The sequence below is a fragment of the Rhinolophus ferrumequinum genome, chromosome 18 (assembly GCF_004115265.2).
Source record: "Rhinolophus ferrumequinum isolate MPI-CBG mRhiFer1 chromosome 18, mRhiFer1_v1.p, whole genome shotgun sequence".
NCBI lineage: Eukaryota > Metazoa > Chordata > Mammalia > Chiroptera > Rhinolophidae > Rhinolophus > Rhinolophus ferrumequinum.
In genome coordinates this window covers 28,431,683-28,449,498 of record NC_046301.1, presented here as the reverse complement: position 1 = coordinate 28,449,498, position 17,816 = coordinate 28,431,683, and the positions used below count along the sequence as shown (strand labels likewise).

Here is a 17,816-nt window from a genome sequence, read left to right as displayed (position 1 = left end):
CTGTATTATATCAGCAGCTGTAGGTTAAGCAAGTCTCAGAGGGATGGAATCCATTGATTGCTGACTCCAAATAATATCACTGAAGACAGGGTGGGAAAACGGAGCAAGGACTTACTTCAACAGCTTTGAACTAAAACATGATTTTTCACCAAGGAATGGATAAAGGAATGAATGTGACCTCTTCCCCACCCTCAGATATCACTGTGCTATAAGAAACAAGCATCTATCAAAAATTTACAAAATGCACATTTAACAAGGCTTGTATAAATTTAGAAGATGTGATTTTCACAAACATCCACACACACACATACACACAGCACCTTGCAAATAATATCAAAATAAACCCACTCCATTTAAAAAAGAAAAATCAAACTTCTTTCAAAAGTAGAGTTGAAATTTAATGAGTTTATGCTATTCTACCATAAACTTTTCATTTCACCTAGGTTGAAAGACATTATAGTTGACAAGGACATTTTAACTCTGAAGCACTGGTCAGTTTCTCACAGTCAAATCTATATGTGGGGAATACTGTTCAGCGGTAAAAAAGGTGAATTAGGACCATTTGTGACAACATGGATGGATCTTGAGATTATAATTCTAAGCAAAATAAGTCAGACAGAAAAAGTAAAGAACCATATGATTTCACTGATACGTGGTATATAAACCAAAAACAACAAAAGAACAAGACAAACAACTGAAAGAACAAAAACTCATGGACACAGACAATAGTGTAGGGGTTATCAGAGAGTAAGGGGGGAGGGGGGAGTGGGGCTCTAGAAGAGGGTAAACGGGGTCTAATATATGGTGATGGAAAGAGAACTGACTGGGTGGTGAACACACAATGTGAGATATAGATAACGTATTACAGAATTGTACACCTGAAATCGATGGAACTTTACTGACAATTGTTGCCCCAATAAACTTTAATTTAAAGAAAGAAAATCTATATGTGGTATACATTACAGAAAATAGAATCCAGCAACTCGCATAACTGACTTTGGAGTTGTCAGTGCTTACTACTTTGTATTTCTTGTCTGCCTATCTAACACGGAATGTATTCTAGTTTCTGCGTATTTCCCCTCGTATCTAAAGGCAACCATTCCCTCCACACCACTATTGTGGATCCTTCCCCCAGCCCATCCACAACATACCCTTTTCCAAGACTTTTAATACTATCCGTTACCCTTTTTCTCCACATATATTCAACCTCTCCCCCACAACTGGACATTCTCCGCTCTGGCTTTTAAATACGTTCGGGTCTCTCTCAACTCAAAATGAAACAAAATCCAGGAAACCTTCCCATTCTTATATGGCTACAGCCTAACTTCCTCCCCATTTCACAACCAAACCTCTCAAGAATTACCTACTTTGACTTCTACCACTCCTTCACCCCATGCACTCCGCATCATGGTCCTGTTATACCATTTATACGCCCATAAATTATCCTTACCACCTTTCTCCATGAACAATCCATCACAACATCGATTAATTACATTTTCTGACCTTTTCTTAAATTCAGATTTCTCTTCATCTTTGCTATCTTCCCACTCCAATCATTATTTTTTGCCTTGAAAATTGCAAAAGTCTCCTTATTGAACTGTGTGGATTCAATTATAACCCCATCCACCTAACCCATTTAATATACTACCTCCTGGGATCTTTTAAAAGCCCAAATCTGGTAATTTCAACTTAATCCATTGAGCCCCATTTTTCAAATTAAAACATTACAATGGCTTCCCATTGCTCAGAAAATATAGACTAAAACACTTATTATAATAAGTCTGCAAGATCTGCATGTTTTCAAGACTTACGTCACACTCATGCCCTCCAGGTCACCTGGGCTGTTCTTGCTTCCTTGAATGAGCAAGAGGGCCTTTTCACCTGTTATATCATCTGCCTGGAACTCTCCTTCACCCTCCCATTTCCTGAATGACTACCACTCCAGCCTCAAAAACATATTGGTGAAATGGCCTCAAAATTACCATGATACCGTGTATCACTTCCCTGCAGCACTTATTACAGTTGTGATTTTACATTTAATCGTGAAATCATGTAAGCGGCTAGTATTTGCTTCTCCCGCTACACTCTAATCACTATGATGGGTGGCACCGTGTTTATAAGCCACAGTACTTGCAGCCCCTAGCATGGTATATATCGTAGGCACTCACATTTTTTTGAATGAATGAAATCTCCACTGACTGGAAATGGACACTAGCATGACCATATCTGATCTTGTATCCTATCAAAATTCCAAACACTTTTCTTTAATAGACAAGTGAGTGATTTAAAAGTAAATAGCACCGATCTTTGACAAAGGAATAAAGGCAATAAGACAGAGCAAAGACAGTCTCTTCAACAAATGGTACACAAAACAAGACAAGACAAAACAAAACAAAAGAATCTAGACACAGACCTTATCCCCTTCAAAAAAATTAACTCAAAATGGATTACAGATCTAAATGTAAAATGCAAAGCTATAAAACTCCTACAAATAACAGGATAACACAGAAAACCTAGATGAACTTGAGTAAGGTGATACACTTCTAAATACAACACCAAAGACACAATCCATCAAAAAAAAAAAAAATAACTGATAAGTTGGATCTCATTAAAATTAAAGAATTCTGCTCTGTGAAAGAAAGTATGAAGAGAATTAGAAGACAAGCCACAGACTGAGAGAAAAGATTTGTAAATGACACATCTGATAAAGGACTCACCCAAAATATACAAAGAATGCTTAAAACTCAACAATAAGATAAAACTTCATTTAAAAAAATGGTCCAAAGACCTTAATAAACACATCACCAAAGAAGATATACAGATGGCAAATGAGCATATGAAAAGATGCTCCACATCATACGTCATCATGGAAATGCAAATTGAAACAACGAGATACCACCACATGCCCATCAGAATAGTCCAAATCCAAAACACTGGCAACACCAAATGCTGGTGAGGATGTGGAACAACAAGAACTCTCATTCATTATTGGTGGGAACGAAAATGGCACAGCCACTTTGGAAGACAGTGTGATGGTTTCTCACAAAACTAAACATACTCATCATACAATCCAGCAATTACACTCCTTGGTATTTGGTCAAAGAAGTTAAAAACTTACATCCACACAAAACCTGCACGTGGATATTTATATTTATAATTTTATATCTGTGATTTATATTCATAATTCATTTTACATTCATAATTTCATAAACTTTATTCATAACTGCCAAAACTTGGAGGCTACCAAGACGTCTTTCAGTAGGTAAATGGATAAATTATGGTACACCATGACAATGGAATATTATTCAATGCTAAAAATAATAAACTATCAAGCCATGAAAAGACATGGAGGAAACTTAAATTCATAATTCTAAGGGAAAGAAGCCAATCTGAAAAGGCTACATACTGTATGAGTCCAACTATATGACATTTTAACCATTTTTAACCATTAAAAGGCTACATACTGTATGATTCCAACTATATGACATTTTGGAAGAGGCAATATTATGGAGACAATAAAAAGATCAGTAGTTGCTAGAGGTAAAGGGAGAAATATAGGTGGAACACAAAAGACTTTTAGGGAAGAGAAAATACTCTATATGATATTATAATGATCGATATGGGCCATTAAACATTTGTCCAAACCCATAGAATGTACACCACCAAGAGGAACTCTAAAGTAAACTAGGGACTTTGGGTGATTATGATGTGTCCATGTAAGTGCATCCTTGGTTTAAAAAAAAAAAAAAGTACCATTCTGGTGAATGATGTTGGTAATAGAGGAGGCAATGCACGTGTAGGGGGAAAGAGGTATGGGGAATCTCGGTATCTTTCTCTCAATTTTGTTGTAAACATAAAGCTGTTCTAAAAAATAATGTCTTTTAAAAATAAAGTAAATGGTGTCAAAAAGTAGAAGCCACCCACATGTCCATCTGTGGATGAGTGTACAAACAAAATGTGGTGTAGACATACAATGGGATATTACTCAGTCTTAAAAAGTATCAAGTTCTGTTACAAGCTACAAGGATCAACCTTGAAGACACTATGCTAAGGGAAACAATCAAGTCAAATATTGTATGATTCCACTTAAACAAAGTACCTAGTGTCGTCAGATTCATACACAGAAAGTAGAATGGCGGTTGCCAGGGGCTGGGGGCAGAGAGTAATGAGGAGTTATTATTTAAGGTATGCGGTTTCAGTTTGGGAGGATGAAAACATTTCTGAAGATGGATGGTAACAGTTGCATAACAATGTGAATATACTTAATGCCACTGAACTGTACACTTAAAAATGGTTAAAATGATAAATCTAAATGTTACATACATATATACGTATATATGTAGTAAATGGCAACTCAAGAATAATCAAGTTCTATAATTTTCATCCATCTAGCCCATGTCCCACACATCCATGTGACAAAAACTCTTTTCCAAGTTTTAGTCAAATTAGCCCCATGCTGATGGTGCCTGACCTTGCATGTGAAGGTTTCTCATTGTTTCCCTTTCTCTGGAAAAATGTATCACTTCCTCAAGAAGGAAACTAATCCAATCCAAGAACCCAATGAAGTCAGAAAATCACACATCCTCAGGCACTGATGCTTTTTTGCAGATACTAGGTGTGATTTCTCTTACAACCTGGCACCATGCCTACAACCTACGTATCTTAAAACTCATGATTGTAATATAATACAGAAGTTTTACTATCCATATTACCTTGTACATTGAAACACAATTATGCTAGGTTAAAATATGCTAAACACTGCTTAAGAAAAAAATGTAAACTGAAGATGGAAAAGAAGCCCTCATTATAGATTTTACACACAAAAAAATAGTAAATCACACTTACCTTAAAGTAACTTTAATCTGGGTTATATTTACCCCATTCCTTAATCTAGATTTAACAAGTAGCCTTAAATATATCCGGCCAGAAACAGGACATTGTAACTACTTTCTGCCCTGTGTCAAAAACATCTAATGACTTCTAATTATCAGCCACAATGATTCAAAAGATAGAGGTTACATACATAGTTTGGGAAACTACTTGTAAAGCCTTTCCATGCTAAATTCGATAAGCATTATATTCACTCATATTTTCACACCTAAAATATATGCTTTTTAGTTACTGTGAAGTTGAGACAAATGGTCTGTTCTCAGTAATTATTAATCACATTTAGGATTAATGTGTTCATTCATTTATAATACCTGTCGTGTTCATCCATAGATATCAATGTGCTTTACAAACATTTAATTAAACTTGGTCAAAACCCAAGGGAAGCAATAAAATAATGTATTAGGTTGGTGCAAAAGTAATTGCGGTTTTTGCGTTTATTTTTAACCATTTAAACCGCAATTACTTTTGCACCAGCCTAATAGTTCTTTCTTAGAGAAATCAAGTGTGTAAAATTATAGAGTTAGCAGTTTGGAAGAATACAAAATAGAGCTCCAGGTTGCTAATATAATTTACTTCACTTATCCACTATATATTGATTTCTTCCCTCTTCCCCATACCCCAGAGAAAAAACTACAGAGGTTGGAGAAAATCTGTGGGAGAGGCCAGAAAAATTTATTCTTTGATCTAGAAACAAGAAATTTTACAAACTTGATTCCTAATGTTTTATTGTTCTCCAAAGAAATGACACTTAGAAATGCTCTTTTCTGTATGAATACACCAAACCAATTAGGTCCTAAGCAAATACAAAATACAGTTATTGCAGTAGGTATGGTCAGAAGGCTTATTTTTCTTTTCCCAGGACATTCCCCAACATTAGTACTATATTTTTTGTTTCCAAAAGAAAAGCTGATTATCTGAAAAATTCTTTATAACTGTAATTCAATCCTATATTTCACATAATCTATTCCATCCTTGGGTATACCTCAGATAGGTCTTCCACACAGACCCTCTTGAAGCAATTATAGAGGAAATCTGTGCTAAAATTTTATTTTTTTTCTACTTTGACCAAATAAAATGACACTTCAGGTTCATTATTAAAAATAATTTAATTATGAAATAAAATGAGAGATACCAACACAATGCCTGATCCATAATAATTGTTGAATAAATACCTGAGCTGAATTTAAATACAGACTTTAGAAATACAGAGAACCTGTTACTTGAATCAGTACTTAGTAACAGAAAAATCTAATTGAGAGTCCAAAAAAGATCACCCAGATATACTCCAAAGATATGCTCCAAAGTATTCTTTAAGCTATTTCTTTCTTTAATAAAAAAGTTTCTAACAAACTGTTTATATTGCATCTGATTCATAATAGAAAAAATAAGGTAGTAACCTATCCATGATAAATATACTAATATTTACATATAACATATTAAACATAGAGGAAAATTTTAAAAAGGTATGTGACAGAGAAATGCAGAAAAACAAACAAAATAAAAAAGGCTGTAAGTCGGTGAGAAATTCCAACATAACAAATGGGGCTTTTAAAAATACACTTATTTGAAAAATGAACAAACTTTAAAAGCTGATTTAACAAAGCTTACTTCATTTCCTAGAACCTATTTTAAGAAAAGATCAGACTTCATCTTGAAATGCTCAAGGTTACAGGGGTGAATAGTCCTTGTACACTGGTTGCAAATCATTTTACTGATTTTTCTGGGGGTGAAGGCCTCAAAGTGAGCTTGCAACTATAGTATTTCACAAAGCAACACTCCAAATGCAAACAGCAATTATTATCTTTATTACTAATTTGGCATGTAACATATTCCCTTATGATTAATATGTTTGCACAAATACAATGAATTGTTAATTATCCCTCTCTTTTTATTTAACAAAAAGAGGAATATTGATCATAAAGTGGAATGTAAGTTAGGTAAAGGCAGGGACTATTCAACATTTTATTAAGCTGAAACTATCAATGATAAATTATGATGTATCTCTGGTACTTAAAACACAGTAATTGGTCAAAGAATGAATGCGTAAGTGATTCATTCCCCTTAAACGTTTTCAAAACCAACCTGTGAAGTATTATTATACCAGCTTTAAGATGAGAAAACAGACAGGACAATTGTGCAACCATAAAAGATGTCCAATGTGTCTATTGACAAAATTAGGTATTTTAAATAACTTGACAGGTGAAAAAAGTAGACTAAAACCAGCATATTTAAACTGAAGAGGGATAAATATAAAGACCTATATGAGTACCATCAAAATGTCACTTGTACGAGCACAGGATACGGGAGCTCAGGCTAGAGGGACACTCATGGGGGGAGGGGGTGTGGGAAGGGTTATCTGTAAATTTGAGCGGTCAAAAGTTTCATATGAGCCAATGTACAGTGCTTTAAAAGTCTAATATCATCTCAGGTCACATTATCAGACATATACTATTCAGAGCAAGGAAGATAGGAAGTCCTGCGATAATCTGCACTGTCGGGTATTACAAGGCCTTACAGAAGTTGTAGCAGCCAGTTCTAGACATCAAGACTTAGGGGAGAGAAGGTAACTGTAGTGTTCTAACAGCAGAAAATGATAAGGTAGTTAGTTAGGAAAGCTACAAGAAGTTAGGAATGTTTAACACAGAGAAAAGGCTTAATGGAGTAGGATTCTCTTTAAATATCTGAAACACAGTTATATGAAATGGAATATGAATCTTCATTTGCGTTGCTTTGGAAGATACGAGAACCATGAACTAAAATTACAGGGAGGCAGATTTCAGCTAACCATAAGGAAAAGTTTCTTAATAATTAGCCCTTTTCTACAAAAAAATAATAACTGAGATTTACTAAATCCTTACTTTCTACCAGGCAGTAGGATACAATTTTGACACACATTATGTAAGGACTGTCTCACAAATATCAGTGCCAAGTGTAATTTAAAATCTTAAAGGAGAAGCTAAAGTCAGTGATTATATAGGAAAAAATAAATTGTATTAAACAGCTTGGCTGGGAGATTCCTAAAGTCCTAAAGAAAGTACTTTCATGTTCCTAAGGTTATATTATCGAACATGGCTGTTACCAAACATTAGTGGGTAGCAAAATAGGGGTAGATGGGGTAACATGATACAGAATGATAGAAAAAGGCAGACCACATGAACGGAAATTAATCTATCTTGGGATAAGATTTCCCGGTGATAACTAGACTTTATTTTGAGATTTCTATCTCCCTACGTAGGAGAGGGAATATTAAAATGTTCTTGCTTTTTAAAAATTACAGTGATAATTAGACAATAGTTTAGAGGTTTTCTTTTAACATCCTTACTTTCTAAATTAAAAATTGCCAAACTTAAGGTAAGTAAAAAGTAATTTTCTTAATGTTAGCAATAATTTGAATTAAAAATTATACACAATTAGATACTCAGTTTTATAGAAGGGTTTTTAAAAATCCCTTGAAATTACTTAATATATGTTTTTAATATTCTTAAATATTACCAAAAACACTTCCAATATTTTCTGATGCAGAAGCAAGCAATCTTATGACGGTGGTTTCTCGCCTCTAAAAACTATGACTACTTTTCGATAACAGCAAGTTGCTCGGGTTCATTAAGAAGTCATACTTACAAAAGATCTTTCAGCAAGATTTGGCTTTTGTTATTTACAATATTAGTAGATCTAACTTTTAAAATACACTTATTAATTACATAGTCATCCTTTGTTATGAAATGGTACTACGTACCAGTGAAAACCCATTTCTGTATTGGACTAAAACTAGAAAGGTTAAAGAGAAAAAAAAAAAGGCTGTATTTTGTTGATGAGAGAAATGTGGTTTGAAAAGAGAAAACACTTAATTGCAACAAAAAAGACTAATGAATCAAACAAAGCCTATCAGCATTTCAAGTATAACTCAGCAATTATTCTTCACATGGGACACTGTATCTAGTAGCCCATTTCTTTTAAAGGTTCTTAAAGGATAAGCACCTACAGTAGTTGAATTATTTGAAATATATATGCATATATTTAGATCAAATTAAAAGTTTAAGCGGCACAAAAGTCATATATGTTAAATTCCCTTTTAAAAATAAATAATTTTATGTATTGAGAATGGGAAAGACCTATGTCTATGTTTGACTCATCTGAGTGATCCATGATCACTGAACATGTTAGTTAACCTCTTTGACCTTAACATGCTTATCTCCTAACAGTAGAGACACCAATACCTAAAATTGAGAACTGCAGGGAGGTTTAATAGGCAAAACGTATGAAAAAACACCCAACTGACTGGAATACATTAGAAGCATTCAATATTCCTCCAAGATATTCAAAAAAGTCAGTTGCACTCAAGATTTCGGCAACCCATTAATGTTGGATAGGTGGCTCGGATTGGGTAAATATTCTTGTCTAGAATTGCTAACGCAGGTGGATCTGTAATGTTACTCCCAGAAATATTAACTAATGCTAATTCTGGGAGTTTGATCCAAAGATATCAACAAATAACCAAGATACTTCTGAGCACCTATTATATGCTGTGCAAAAGGTATACATTCGCACGCAAGATACTACCTGCTTTCAAAGACTCTACTGACGCTAGGAATTTAATTTTTAACAAACATATTTTCATTTTTAAACCTAATGTCTTCAAATAAATATCAAAACATATAAGTTTTCATAATGGTTTGATAATGCTCATTCTTAAACAAGGTGACAGTATTTATAAATGGAAGCATTAATCGATGGACTTCGCTACCAGAAATAGAATTGTGACTGCCCCTCTGGTGTAATTAAATATTTTCCAGACAGGAAATGCTTCCAAGTAAATTTGCCTGGAAATAGAAGATTGTCTCAATATAGAAAATATTTCAGATGCCACAGAAATTCTTTAAATGTTCTCTTGAAAAAGAAGTCAGCCTACTGGTACGACCATGAGCTTACAATGACAACATCCAATTTTTTTTCTCATAAATAAATGAGTAAACAAAGCCCAAACCACACATATAATCTCTCCCTCTCTGTAAAAGCTCTAAAAGGCAGAATATTTTACCTATTCATATTTTAGATGCAATTTGAAATTTTTAATTACTACATGCTATTTTCAGAGTATAATACTAGAATATTAATTTTATATACCAGACAATTACAGTTGTTACAATTGCTCACAATCGGCCAGATGGGTCAGATTATAGAAGATTATATCTCCTGGTTGTGCCATAAAGTAGTCATTCACAGTATTAACACACAACCATAAATCTATAATGAAACACTAAACAGAATAAGACCTTCACTCATTCATTCCACACTTGACCCCCAAGACTAAGTGGAATAGGACAGGAAACAGGAAAGCAGGAATGAACTTCAGAAATCATCCTGGGGAGTTCCACAATGTGATAGACATTAAGCAAAATGTACTGTTCATTATAAAATCATTACTAAAAGATTGCCTTAGTGCAAATCTGCATCAAAACTTATTTTGCTTGAAGCCTTGCATTTTATAAGAAATAATTTTTTTTTGAGGGGCATAAAGCAAAATACAAATCTGAGGGACCAAAATTTAAAAACATGGTACTCAATCCAACGGATTTCAAGATTTAAAACCAAAACCAAAATTAATAAGATATTAATATTATACTCAAACTACTACAAAGCATGGTGTTTATAACAAAGGTAAAATATAGTAGGGAAGAAAATGAGACAATGATTTAAAGGAGAAATTTCTCTCAGTGAGAAATAATACATGAAGCTATAAAGATCGCTAACCCCGCAGATTATTCGTGTGGACATTCCAGCTTTCACCAAGAGAAACCCACCATTTCAAATTTGAGGAGTGGGGACAATATTTCCAGTCCCTTTCCAAAGGGCACTTTATCTTTTCAGATTATTTTGCTTTAGTAGTTGATGGTTGAATCACAGTGAACTCCTCAGAGCACGACATGAGCAGTAAATCCACTTTGTTATGGCAAAGGAAACTAGCCACTAATGTCTTAAAATTCAGTAGAAGTGGATGGAAAAGATTGAAGGCAGTATCTTTTTTTTTAGACACAAAACAGAGGAGCCAGTAAAAGTGAAAATACATACTCAAACTTGAGGAGCATAAACATAGAAAAGAATTCTAGGAAAACAGTAAGGAGTTTTGAGAATAAAGAAGTTGTAAACACATTGCTAGGTTGCTTGTTTATACACTAGCAAACTGAAACAATCTATAATAGATTAGATTACCGTGAACATTAACTATTAACCACCCACAGGATATTGTTAAATCTACCCACGGTGATAATCTTTTTAGAGGGTATAATGGGAAGGGACCTAAAACTAGTCTTACTTGTATTGGCATAAGACCAAAACCAAGTTTTAAAGATACTTTACATCACACTTTCATACCACACGAACTTTTGCATTAAAATGTTTAAATATTTTATAATTACATATAATAGCTCATCATTATCTTAACAGGGAAGGGGAGTCAGAGAACTTTGCTGGGGGAAGGGACTTCAAAAATAAAATTCCTGAAGAGAAAAATGCTCTCAATGACAAATGCTAAATAAATTAAGTAAAAATACCTAATCTTTAAAGATCACTACAGTGACTACTACAAAAAAGTATTGATGTAACCACCCAATGCAACTCATACATGTAAAACACAGTTATTTAATGGAAAGCATTTAAAAATTCTTTCCATTCCATCCAAAGTTAGCGTGGGATCTTTCCACTTCCTTCTAGTTATCCACAAAGGAATTAAGCAGCAAGAAGGAAAAGGGAGTAAGGAGAAATGCCATACAGGAAACAAGGTCAGAGTCAGCTTCATAGCCTGAGATCTCCTCATATGCAGCACGCAGGGCTGGCGCTCAGGGCCCCTGCACTTGGTATTTTCATGGAATACTTTTATTTGAAACAAAACAAATAATGGACAAACTATGGTCATTCAGTCTTGGGTATTTGGCAGACATTTTCTTGCAAATGAACAAACTAAGCTTGTCACTTCAAGATAAACAGCTGATAGTACTCTGTCCGTGATACAATTTCAGCTTTCAAGTAAAAATCAGACTTCTGGAAAATCTATATCCAGCATCATAAGCTTGACAGCTTCCCAATAATTGAGGCCTTTTTAAATGAGACTGGTAGCGATTTAACAAATGTCATTTTTTTAATATAGTATAATGTGCCAAAATTTGGAAGACTGCTTTACTCGTGACCAATGCATGATCTTTCTAAATCATGCATGAGTAAAAAGATCCATTCATTCAATGCATAAGTAAGACCAATGGGTTTTAATAAAAGAGAATAAGAAAAGTTCATTGACATAGTTTTATATTCTTCATTGCAAGGAGACTTTTAAGAAAATACCACTTTTCAAGTTCTGCAGTAGTATATCAATAAAATTATTTGAAAAAGCTGTCAAAATACCCCTCCCATTTCTAACTACCTATCTGTGTGAGGCCAGATTCTCTTCATATACTTTATATACTTCAACTGGAAGAACATATCGCGACAGACTGAATACAGTAGTAGATATGAGACTCCAGCTGTCCTCTATTAAGCCAAATATTAAAAATATTTACAAAAGTATAAAACAAAAATATTTGCAAAAGTATAAAACATATAACACCACTCTTCTTATAAATGTTTTGTTTTGTAAAACAGTAATTTTTCACTCAAAAATCCTTATATTAATGTGTAATGGGTTTATGATTTTTCAAGTTGTTAATGAATAATTTTTTTAAGCTTCTCACGGTCCGATTTCTAATATGGCAAATAGTGCTATAGATAATTCACATAAACAGAAGGTTGTTGGAGTTTCTCAAAAAGTTTTAAGGAGTTCTGAAATGAAAAAGTTTGACAACAGCTGCTCTGAGATGAACTAGAAAATAATCAGCCTCTTAGCTCTTTTAAAGAATCCATAGTTATCAACTGTCTTTAGAGTCCATTAAAACAAAACCCTGTGTGTACGTAAAATACTGCTTCAGCTGAAGTGTCTAACAACTTAATCCACTTGCAGAGCGGTTAGCTGTTTATACTCTTCCAGTCTAACTAAAAAGTTAGGAGAATGTTTGTACTGAGGAGAATAAAACTGAAGCTATCAAGAACTCATCAACAATGCCCATTGTCAAGACATTAATATCATTAAGAATATCAACGATGCCCAGGAAGTCTCTACATTCCAGTTGGCTGAGGATATACTTATTTCACAAATTAACAAATGGCAAAATGATCTTTGTCCTAAAATCTTTCCTGAGTATTCCAAAATTCCTGATGATTCAAACAGCATTGTTACAGCTCCGTTTAAAAGTAGGTATAAAGAAACAGATCTGAAGTAAAAGTATGCTACTAGTTAGTGAAAGGAAAATGTTACAACTTATTTTGAGATTTTAAACTTTATTTGCTAATTAACACTCGCAAATGCCTTCCAGAAAGTACCAAAACGACAGGTGACCAAATAGCGTTGCTATCCTCATAGACATCTGAGTAAAAATTAAGACAACCTAAATATTTTCTTTTTCATCCTCAAATTTTCCCCTTTTGACTTACTCCACTATTTATCCCAATCAGTAATTCATATTTCATATTTGGCCTACTCTGCTGTCACATCATTTCTCCTCTAGGCTAGCAATTCCAAATTCCATATTATATCCACCTAGTCCTATGGTCCACTAGAAAGAGAAAAAAGGAATACTTCAAAAAAAAAAAAAAAGTTCCCTGATCCCAAACTAAGTCCATAAGAAATTCCTCTAATACAAACAATTATGCAGTAAGCCTTCTTTTTTCCAATATATTCTACAATTTTTTTTCCAAAATACCTTACAGTTATTTTTCAGCCTATGTGTAACTTAAAACAATCACAAAATATGCTAGGTACGTCTGTGAATTGGTTGTATTCAAGTCAGTCAAAGGATTCCTACTGATATTTTTAACAACACTGAACTGTACACTTAAAAATGGTTAAGATGGTAAATTTAATGTTATATGTTTTTTCAGAAAAATGAAAAATAATTGAGTTATGCACTTTAAATAGCTGAATTACATGGTATGTGAATTAGAACTCAACAAAGCTGTTGTTTTTTTGAAGTGTAAGTTTTCTACTAATCAATTTTTTTTAAAAAAAAGGAAAAGGTTTACTACTGAGATATGGATAATGACTAGTTTTTTGAGAGAATAAGGGGAAATTTATATACATAAATATGTATAACATGCAGTAGACATTTTGAAATTATTTTAATAGAAATAATTAAAATATTTCTTTTCACAAGTGATTTAAACGTAACACCTATGCACAGAATAAATTGCTAAGAGTTTCTTCCAGAGGTCAACAATATCTTCTAGCTAACAGAAAGGCATTGCGAGTTAATGTTTTAACACTGGATTCAAAATCAAAGAACATTTCTAGTCACCCAATATTTCAAATAGTGACAATAAACAACTTACGACTGATAATTGTAAAAAGATTAATTCAGCACTGGTAGAAAGTAGGTCTAAATATCAAAAGATTTTTCCAAAGAAAAGAGACATTTTTCAAATCAGCATGTAGCACTGCAAAATCTCATGACCAAAAAAAAAAAAAAAAAAAAAAAAAAAAATCACAGGATAAGAAATGAAACAGTCGAAGATGAAAAGGATCTTTGCTGTTGAGACTAAAAGCTAAATTTTAGCCAAGTATATTTAAAACATCTACAGGCACAGAGAGCCACCAGTGTTCACAATTAAAGGCAGGACAAAGTGGCGGTGGTCTTTTTTGACAAATAAATTGCTTGAAATATTGCATGACTTGCTACACAACACCCTTATTACTTTCCATTTCCAAGTGCAACCAAAAGATGGGTCCAATTATGACATCAATACAAGCTTTCTTTCAAAATGGAATGAAAGAACAGTAAATCCCAGTGGACACGGTAGTTCTGCAGCAGAGATGATGTAATATATAAAAATAGACATCCTCTAACAGAAGCTGAAACTTGGGTAAACAGCACACTGCATACTATTCTCAACTGCCTTGCATTAATTTGCAATGCATGCTGTTAATAGCACGAGAGAAATCATTTTATGTTTTAAACTATTTCCTGATGTACAATTTCAATCTCTATACATCTTCTATATTGTAATTTCCCAATCTGTATAAATTAAATCAACATAAATACCTGGTTGTAACTGCAACAAAGAGAAACAGTCCCCAAAGCAAGGAGATTGAGACCACCACAGCAGTTTCAACATGCTGCATTTTGCCAGAAAATGCAGCACATGTGGCACAGTATTGTTATGTCCACCTATTGTTCAAAGACCTTTCCATAGGGAGCTTTCTGCAGGATTTTAAAATGCAACATAGCCTAGGTGAAGAGGAACCAGTAAACCTGCTGATAATGAGTGTGAAAAAGCAAAGGATACTTCACACTTCTCTTTAAGACTCTCTGGTGCAAATATAAAACACCAGGCATAAAGACAATAAATAGTACCTAGCAAAATTTGTGGGGTGTTTTGGTGTATATCACTCCTCTCCAAGGCTCTCTGCACACTCCCCCTTTTCTAGTCTTTATTCCCCACTTCAGTTTTCACATTTCTGTTGGGCTTTCCTGGATTTAAGAATATTTTTCTTTGAGCCAAGATATTAAAGCCATTCAAGAATCCATGCCTGATTTCTCAAGGTGCTCTGCCTCCCTAGCATCTGGAATTTTCTCTATTTTAGTTGCCCATTTATTTATCTGTATTCCCTGTGAGATTAAGGTGAGTGAGAGTAAGACTCTGTCTGTTCCAAAGATCTCTATAGCCCTAGAATCTGGCACAGACCTGAAACACGATGGGTACTCAATAAATATTTGTTAAATGAATAAAAATATATCAATAAAAATATTGAAATTTCCTTGCTACAAGAAATACAATATACAGATTTTCTTTATCTCCATCCTATTATAATTCACAAATGGGTATCAACGACAGTATTTAAGACAAAGGCTTTAGGTTCAATTAAGCAAACAAATGCTTGATTAATTTACATTAAGGAATGAAAATACTAAAATTAAGAAATTTTTCCCTATACTTGAATAATTCTGGATAGGCATGTAAACAGATTTTAAAATATCATGAATAAATTACAATCAGGTGGGATACAATATGAACGGATTGTTTTAAGTTAAAATCCTATGACCTTATATTCAAGAAATTTAGTAGATACACAAGTCATTGATATATTATTCAAAACACGTTCTCCTTCTGTTAAGTAGCAAATATTAAACTAAGACCTCAGAAAAAGAAATAAATAATAAGTGACAAAGCAAAACCATGACATGAATAAAAATATTACCTATTTCTAACTTAAGAATGGCTCAAATCAAAGTCTAATGTCAAATAAAAGTGTATAATTACACAAACACTGTAATTTTTTTCATTTGTTTCAATATCTAAATTTTTGAAACAACCAAATCTATCAAGGAGTCCTCAACTAAAGATAAAACCAACTTAAATCAAATCTATCTCTAATTAAAAAAACCCTATTTCAGAGATATAACCTAGGAATGATTATATAACCATTATAAGAAACAGGACTTGTCTTATATTATTATAAAGGATAATCTTATTAAAAAATGGGACTCAGTTTCATAAGCCTCCTAACATGACTCAATCTTATTACATGGGTGCCACATTTTATAGACATTGTATCATCACTGACTGTAATAAAAAAATCATTCCCAAAATGTTGTAGTATTAGTTAATTTGACTTACATTATATTAACTTAATTTTAGGCAATAATTTATTATTTTATACATCTGTACCAAGAACTTTAAACTAAGCCTAATCTACTGAAAAATGCAATGCATAATTATTAAACTGTGCTCTGAAGTATATACTCACTTGTAGGAAAGGACTACTAATGAAATGTGTGGGAGATACCTTTTTATATGACCAACTAATGGATTCTCATTATTTCAAAAATATTGCACTGATTGAAACTTTATGAACATGTTTTATGTTATACTGTGTTCAAATCCTCTTAATTCAGAGCCATACATTTTTGAGCAAGTAGGAGTGGTAGTGGAAAGACAATCAGAATTTTCAAAGTGTAAAGAACATTTTAATTATGTGACCAGCCTAGAAAGGCTGGAAATTTTTGAAATATCCATTGGTACACATAACCTCCATGGTATAACCAGGACAAGTTTTCTTTAGCCTTTAGCCTAATATCTCCGTACAATCTTTGCTCTTCCGAAAGTGGGAAGAGGACAGAGCTGTTTTTTTTTTTTGTTTTTTTTTTCATTAAAACTAAAGGAGAACTTAAAAAGATGACAGAACAGTTAGGTACCAGTTTCCCCATCAATCCAGTCAGGTACAAGTTAAAAAGTTTCTTTCTTTCCTTAAGCCCTACTACTTCTCCTCTCCATTTTTATTATGGAATTCAGATTTCCCTACCCACAGAAACTTCTAGAATACATTACCCACGGATGCAGAGAGGACGTGTAATTATGGGTAAAATAAGCAAACTCCCCTCACCCCACAACCTTATTCTGAACCTGGAAAAAAGAACACTTGTCCAAAGTCCAAGCCAGGCTCCCAATCTTCCAGGAACCTACCTACTACCTGCCGCTATAATCTTTACCCACCACAAGGCTGAAAATTCATGCCACATCCTATTTTCTGGCTCAAGTACATCTTCAAAAAAACAGGATCCAATATTTTCAATTATGACTATGTTGTTGCCAAAATTAGGTTAAGAATGTAATCAAAATGTAAGAAAATGCTAATGAAAGCCATCTCCAATTTTCCCTTCTCACAGCATTTTAAAATGCTTATTCTCTCTGCAAGCCTCATACACTTGCCTTAAAAAATGTTCTAAGAACACATTACATGGACTATGAGTATTCATGCTTCTAAAGAACGTTACTATAATTTGTTTTAAACTATTATAACACACCTAATTTTTAAAAGCGTACGTAAGGTATACATCATAATTCAT

The 17,816-nt window shown here is 33.5% G+C and overlaps 1 protein-coding gene across 8 annotated transcripts in view; it reads right to left on the bottom strand.

The window, feature by feature from the left end:
* The window catches only part of RAPGEF2 (Rap guanine nucleotide exchange factor 2), a 210,468-nt gene that overhangs the window by 80,801 nt on the left and 111,851 nt on the right, over positions 1–17,816 (bottom strand). The gene's annotated exons all lie outside the window — the stretch shown is intronic.